The sequence below is a fragment of the Emys orbicularis genome, chromosome 20 (assembly GCF_028017835.1).
Source record: "Emys orbicularis isolate rEmyOrb1 chromosome 20, rEmyOrb1.hap1, whole genome shotgun sequence".
Lineage (NCBI taxonomy): Eukaryota > Metazoa > Chordata > Testudines > Emydidae > Emys > Emys orbicularis.
In genome coordinates, this window is record NC_088702.1 from 5,697,568 (window position 1) to 5,704,645 (window position 7,078).

Sequence of the window (7,078 nt, forward strand, 5' to 3'; positions counted from 1 at the left end):
TGTCTCTCTGCCCCCCCCATCCCCCGCCTCCATTTTGGCGCTCATAAATGAAGATGGGAGAAGGAAAAACTGCATTTTTTGTTGTTGTTCTGGGGATTTGTCCAAAAAAAAAAATTTAGAGAAGTAAAAAAAAAAAAAAAATGAAAAAAATTGCAAACTGTTTCACTTGTGTAAAAAGGCCATTTTTAAAAAATGAAAATTTGGTTTTGTTTGTAAAATTGCAACCAGCTGTCCTCGGAAGCAGCTGGCCCCAGGCACCGGGTATTGGGCCAGATGCACCATTCATCGGACAGCTTCTCTCTTCTTAGCATTTCTGTCTTATTTTCCATTGGCTTTTTAAAAAGTGTTTTTATTATTAATAGTGCAGTTGGGCGCTGCACAGCCACATAGGCAGGCTATTTTATTATTTGTGTGACCATAGCACCTAGCAGTCATGGGCTGGGCCCCTTTACGCTAGGCGCTGTACAATCAGGGCAGAAAAAGATGGCCCCTGTTTAGGAGCTGCCAATTCTTGCACGGTGCTAGCCTGAGGCCAGGCTACAGAGGAGTCATGTTAGTGGCTGACGCAGCAAGTTCGCTCCCCGTAGGCCCGATGCTGCCAGTCGTGCCGGCTAATTCGTCGGCTGAGCACCACCACAGCCCAGGGAGGGGTTTGCAGAAAAATTCAAGCTCAAAGAAGCTGCGTATTTGTCAGAGGGAGGGTAACTTGCGGTTGGATTCCCAAAGGACACGGTGGCTTGGCCGGCACTTGGAGGCTTTAACTCGGGACCAGGTGACTGCCTATAAGAAACCCATGAGCCGTGGAGCTTGACGCAGGAATCGCTGGGAGAGGTTCTCAGGCAGCAGGTCAGACTGGATGATCTGCTGAGCCCTGCTGGCCTTAAAGCCAGAACGTTTCAAAGGGGACGCTGTGGACACAGCCGGCAGCAGCCAGCCTCAGACCCCAGCTTGACAGACTGGGGCTCCTGCTAAAAACAGCGGCCTAGCCAGTGCTTTGAAGGTACAACCTGTGCTCCTAAGCGGGAACTGAAGCATCTGCCCAGCGCGGCATCTGCAGCATCTGCCCAGCGCGGGAGCCTGTCAGCCTGGAGGCTGCACCCTTAGATCACTTAGTCTGATCTGCATAGCACAGGCGTTGAACTGCACCCACTTACCCCTCTGGGGAGCCCATCGGGAGGGTTAGACTGAAGCATTTCGGTCCTTGGGAGGCTAACCAGTCACAGACCCACATTCGAACCAGCAACCTACAGCCCAAAGGATCCCAATCCCCTCAGCTGCCATAGCCTGCTGCTCACCCCGGGTTCTCCCTGTTGGCGCTCAGTGCTGGATTGATCTTTTTCAGCTCGGCCCTTTGGCCCCTGTTCCCGGCAGATTGAACCTCCCGTGTTAGCATCTGCAGCCAATCTCCCTGTCTGCAAGCATTGTGGGATGCGGGACTCTCTCCGATCAGCTGTCGGGACGAGGCCAGAGAACCTCAAAGTACTTTACAAACACTGCCTCAGGCTCTTAGTGTCATCCCCAGTTCTTCAATCTGGGGAAACTGAGGCACAGAGAGGCGGCATCCCATTCACATAGCAGATCTGAGACCAGAACTCAAGATTCCTAGGCTCCTGCTCTAAGCAGCTGATCATATGCTCTTCCAGAACTTGTGGTAAAAGTCAGGACTCCTGACTCCTAATCCAGCCTTTTTGCCCCTTTCTTAGAACCTGACCTTGGAGCATCAAAGCACTTAACAAAATGTTAAGTAATCGGGACTCTCATCTCAGCCACCTGGTGAGGTGTGTAAGGGACAGCTTCACCCACCACTGAAATGCAGCCACCTCTGGGGTGGGGTGTGGCAGCTATTTAATGTCACCCAGCAACACTACACAATCATTTAGGACCGAAAGGAAGACGAAGGCTGCGTCCAGTTGAAAGGTGAATGGCACGTGGCCAGGATAATGGGGGTTAACGCCCCTTATTATGGGATGAGCTGTGGGAGTCTGAATAAGCAAGAACTTGGTGCACTGAAATGGACATCTCTTCCTCAGCTCTTCTCTGAAAGGATCTATAGACGGGGCAAAGTCTTTGTATTAGTTTGCATTGATTTGAAAGCCGGTGGCGTGACTGGCACAAACCCTGCAGCCATAATAAAATGAATCGGCTATTGATAACATGTAAAACACTGCCAATCGGTTCTAACTTGGCACTGAACAATGCATTCAGAGCCAGGGGGAAGGGAGATCATATGGGTGGGTGTGTTGGGTCCTGCTTTCTGAGCTAGGCTGCCTGCCTGGGTACTATTCCTAGCTCTGGGACAAGTTCCTTTTTGTTTCCCCTGTGTCTGTCTTCTCTGTTTCGATTGTAGGCGCTTTGCGGCAGGGACTGTCTCTCGCTAGGTGGCTGTACAGGGCCTGGATCTCGTTTGAGGCAGGGCTGTAATAATGTCTGGCGTGTGCCCCCTGCTACCGCACGCCGCTTGTTCAGAACGTCTAAGGCCAGACGGGACCCTCCTGATCATCACGTCTGACCTGCTTAACCCAGGCCAGAGAACCTCCCCTGTTGATTCCCGCACCAAGCCCATGGCGTCGGCTTGAGCCAGAGCATCTCTTCGAACGAGACGCCCAGTCATGATTTAAAGACGTGCCATGACGGGGAATCCACCATGTCCCTTGCCGAGTCGTCCGATGGTTAAATGTTAAACATTTGTAGGTGCCGCTATTAAATCAGCCCGTGATCTCATAGCACTTTACAAAGCTGGCTGAATAGCATTACCCCCCTTGTCCAGATGGGGAAACTGAGGCATAGAACCCTGCCTGTGTGGTTATATGGCAGAGCTCCCCGCCATAGTAAACGGTCTCCATCGTCTCCCCTCAAGTCAGGCGACCTCCTGCTGAGATCTCTGTCCCCTCCCCTGCAATACAGCTGCTTAGAGGCTGGGTTATAGGGTCGTGTTCTGGCCCATTGTCAGGCACTCCGTTTTCCTGACAGACTCCATTTCCAGTGCCCACGGTGTCACATCTGCCGCTGCCTGGGCCGCTGGACACAGTCGGGCGCAGCTCACCAGTGATGTGAGTTCGGTGGGTCTCTCTCGCCCAGTCCCACTTCTGCACATGCCCCAAACTGCTGTGCCTATAGCTCCCGTTGTGCAATCGCTCCTCAGAGGGCCCAGGAGCGAAGGGGGCTGCAGGCTGGGAATGAGGTTGCGTCAGCGCAGCGAGGGGGTCGGGGAGGAAATCCCAGGACTGGATTAAGAGGGAGACAGCAGGTTAGGGGAGCCTAGGAGTGAAAGGGTGGGGGCTGTGAGTCAGGACTGAGGGGCATTGGCAGAGCTGTGTACGGGGGGATCCCAGGGCTGGGCAAGCAGAGTGGGGGGGCCTCTGGGCCAGGATTGAGGGGCATCAGCAGAGCTGTGTATGGGGGGATCCCAGGGCTGGAATAGCAGACTGTGTGTGGGGTCTCTAGGTCAGGATTGAGGGGCATTGGAAGAGCTGGGGGGGGGGCGGATCTTAGGACTGGAACAGCAGAGTGTGTGTGGGAGGGTTCTGGGCCAGACTGAGGGGCATCGGCAGAGCTGTGTATGGGGGGATCCCAGGGCTGGAATAGCAGACTGTGTGTGGGGTCTCTAGGTCAGGACTGAGGGGCATTGGAAGAGCTGGGGGGGGGCGGATCTTAGGACTGGAACAGCAGAGTGTGTGTGGGGGGGTTCTGGGCCAGACTGAGGGGCATCGGCAGAGCTGTGTATGGGGGGATCCCAGGGCTGGAATAGCAGACTGTGTGTGGGGTCTCTAGGTCAGGATTGAGGGGCATTGGAAGAGCTGTGGGGGGGGGGGGCGGATCTTAGGACTGGAACAGCAGAGTGTGTGTGGGGGGGTTCTGGGCCAGACTGAGGGGCATTGGCAGAGCTGTGTATGGGGGGATCCCAGGGCTGGAATAGCAGACTGTGTGTGGGGTCTCTAGGTCAGGATTGAGGGGCATTGGAAGAGCTGTGGGGGGGGGCGGATCTTAGGACTGGAACAGCAGAGTGTGTGTGGGGGGGTTCTGGGCCAGACTGAGGGGCATTGGCAGAGCTGTGTATGGGGGGATCCCAGGGCTGGAATAGCAGTGTGTGTGGGTTCTCTAGGATTGAGGGGCATTGGAAGAGCTGTGGGGGGGGGCGGATCTTAGGACTGGAACAGCAGAGTGTGTGTGGGAGGGTTCTGGGCCAGACTGAGGGGCATCGGCAGAGCTGTGTATGGGGGGATCCCAGGGCTGGAATAGCAGAAGGAGTGGCAGGTTGGGGGGGTTCTCCTCCCTGCCCCTGCCTCAGGGACCCCGAGCCACCTGGATCTGCAGCCAGCGGAACCAGGCTCCATCAAGGCACAACAAGAGCATGGGCCCAGGGACTGGAGTTAGCGTCTGTGCCTGGACTGATTGACCCGCCCTGGAGCCCCCTGCCCAGCCATTAGTGGGCCTTGTATAACGCCGGGGTTGTGCTCTCCAGGGCCTGGCCTTCCTGTTGGATTAAAGTATGAAGGAAGCAACTTGCCCATGATCACCTGACGAACCAGCATCAGAACTGGGAATAGGACCCAGGAGTCCTGACTCCTAGTTGTTTGCAGCCAGTGCTAGACCATGCCTCTTCCTAGAGGTGCATGTAGACGCCCCAAAGTCCTGGCTCCCAGTCTCCTTGCTCAGGCCACTAGATAATGTTCCTTCCCAGAGCTGGGCATAGAACCCAGGAGTCCTGGCTCCCAGTCCCCCTCACTCTAACCATTAGACAACTCTGCCTCTTTTGCAGCACACCCCTCAGAGGAGGTGCAGTGACGGGGGGTTGCAGACAGGCGGCACTGGACCGTAAGCGCTGGAGTCTGGATTCAGTCGTGATGGTAGCCAAGGGGCCGTCTGATCAGCAAGCCAGCGGAGGGTGTTTTATCTGCAAAGAGCGAAGCTGAATGCAGGTTCAGCTGGGCAAGTGAAACTGCATTAAACCCCGTGTGCTGCTCTGTTCATTGGGATGAGCTGCTCCCAGCCTAACCCCCCGTTTTCTTGATCGGCCAGCAACAACTGTCCCCTGAGTCCATGCCCACTGATCAGGGGCATCATGAGCCCTGTCCCCATCTCACCCTACGCTCTCCCAGCTAGGGGGACCAGATGTCCCGATTTTATAGGGACAGTCCCGATATTTGGGGCTTTTTCTTATATAGGCACCAATTACCCCCCACCCCCTGTCCTGATTTTTCCCACTTGCTGTCTGGTCACCCTACTCCCAGCCAGGGCCGGCTCCAGGCACCAGCTGAGCAAACTGGTGCTTGGGGCGGCAGATTGTTCGAGGCGGTGTTCTGCCCAATCCTAGGGCGGCACGGCCGCTTTTTTCTCTGTTTTTTTTTGTTCCGCTCCGGCCGCCCTGTAGGGGGCGGCGGCGCGGAGAACCAGAGCGCCCTGCAGGGCAGTCCTCTTCCTTCCCTCCCCGCCGACCGGAGCGGAGCCCTCGCGGCAGGCGGCAGGAGGCGGTGCAGCGGGAGGGGCCGCGTGGCAGCGCCCCTGCTGTAGCCCTGGCCGCCCCCTTCTCTCTCTCTCCCGCCCACTCCCTCCCCCTCCCCTCCCCCCCCCCCCGCCGGTCCCCCTGCACCCGCGCTCCAGCCACGCCGCAGGGTTTGTTTGGTTTTTTTTGCTTTGCCATTCTGGCCGCCCCGTTTGTTTGTTTTTTTTGCTTGGGGCGGCCAAAAAGCCAGAGCCGGCCCTGCTCCCAGCCCAAACACCAGCATGGCTACAGAATAACACATCCCTGTAAGATCCAATTTACCGTGTGCTGCAACCACTGGGCAGAGACGCTGCGAGGAGAGATTCCCGTTCACTTCTCTGTCGCTTCTGGTTCGGGCTCGTCACAGGCCCATTGGGCTCAGCACTGCACGGGGCGGCTGGTTGGATCAGCAGGTTGGGCTGCCGCTCGCGTGTTCTGTATCCAATTTGTGGGGGGGTGACAGGGGCAGATGAGAGCAGACACTCGCCGCGTCTTTGACCCATGCTGCCATTTATCTCCTGTGTGGATGCTCATCAGGCCTCATGAGCAGAGGTCACATACGGCCCAGCGTATTCAGTTGTTTCCCTGCCCACAGCCACTTGTGGCTTCAAGTGACTTTTAGTCTAAATTAGAGGAGAGAATGAAAATAGAATCATAGCAATGTCTGGCTGGAAGGGACCCCGAGAGATCACTTAGTCCAGCACCCTGCGTTGAGACAGGACCAAGTTAACCTAGACCATCCCTGACAGGGGTTTGTCCAGCCTGTTCTTAAAAACCTCCAATGACGGGGATTCCACAACCTCCCTGGGAAGTCTGTTCCAGAGCCTAACCCCCGCTTAGACCTGGCCTACGCTAGAAAATTAGGTCATCATAAAGTCACCCAGAGGTGTGAAAAATCCACACCTGGCGCGCAGGACTGGAATTATGGGGTAGCAAACAGGGCAATTGCCTGGAGCCCCAAGCCAGCCCCGCACGGCGGGGTGGGGCCCACTCCTTAGTTTCTGCCTTGGGCCCCAGTGAGCTAAGCTGCCCTAAATTCCTGTGTAGACAGTTACCACCTCTCGGGGAGGTGGCTTACCTACACCGACGGTAACAGCTGCACCGTTGAGGCATTTTAAGTGCCCACAAGCCCTTAGAGTTAGAAAGTTTGTCCTAATCTCTAACCTAAATCTCCTTTGCTGACGATTTAGCCCATTACTTCTTGTCCTAACTTCAGTGGACATGGAGAACAATTGGTCCCTCTTTATAACAACCGTAACCGTATTGGATAACAGTTATCTGGTCCCGCCTCAGCCTTCTTTTCTCAGGACTAAACATGCCCTGTTTTTGTAACCTTTCCTCCTAGGTCAGTATCATTTTTGCTGCTCTGCTTTGAACTCTCTCCAATTTGTCCGCATATTTCCTAAAGTGTGGTGCCCAAAGCTGGACGCAGGACGCCAGTTGACACCTTGCCAGTGCCAAGCAGAGTGGGAAAATTCCTGCCCATGTCTCACCCACGACACTCCTGTTAATAGAGCGAGAGCCCAGCATGTCTCTCTCACCTGTACTCAGCACCATCTGCACTGAACTCAGCACCGCATGGCTTCTTAAAGGCAC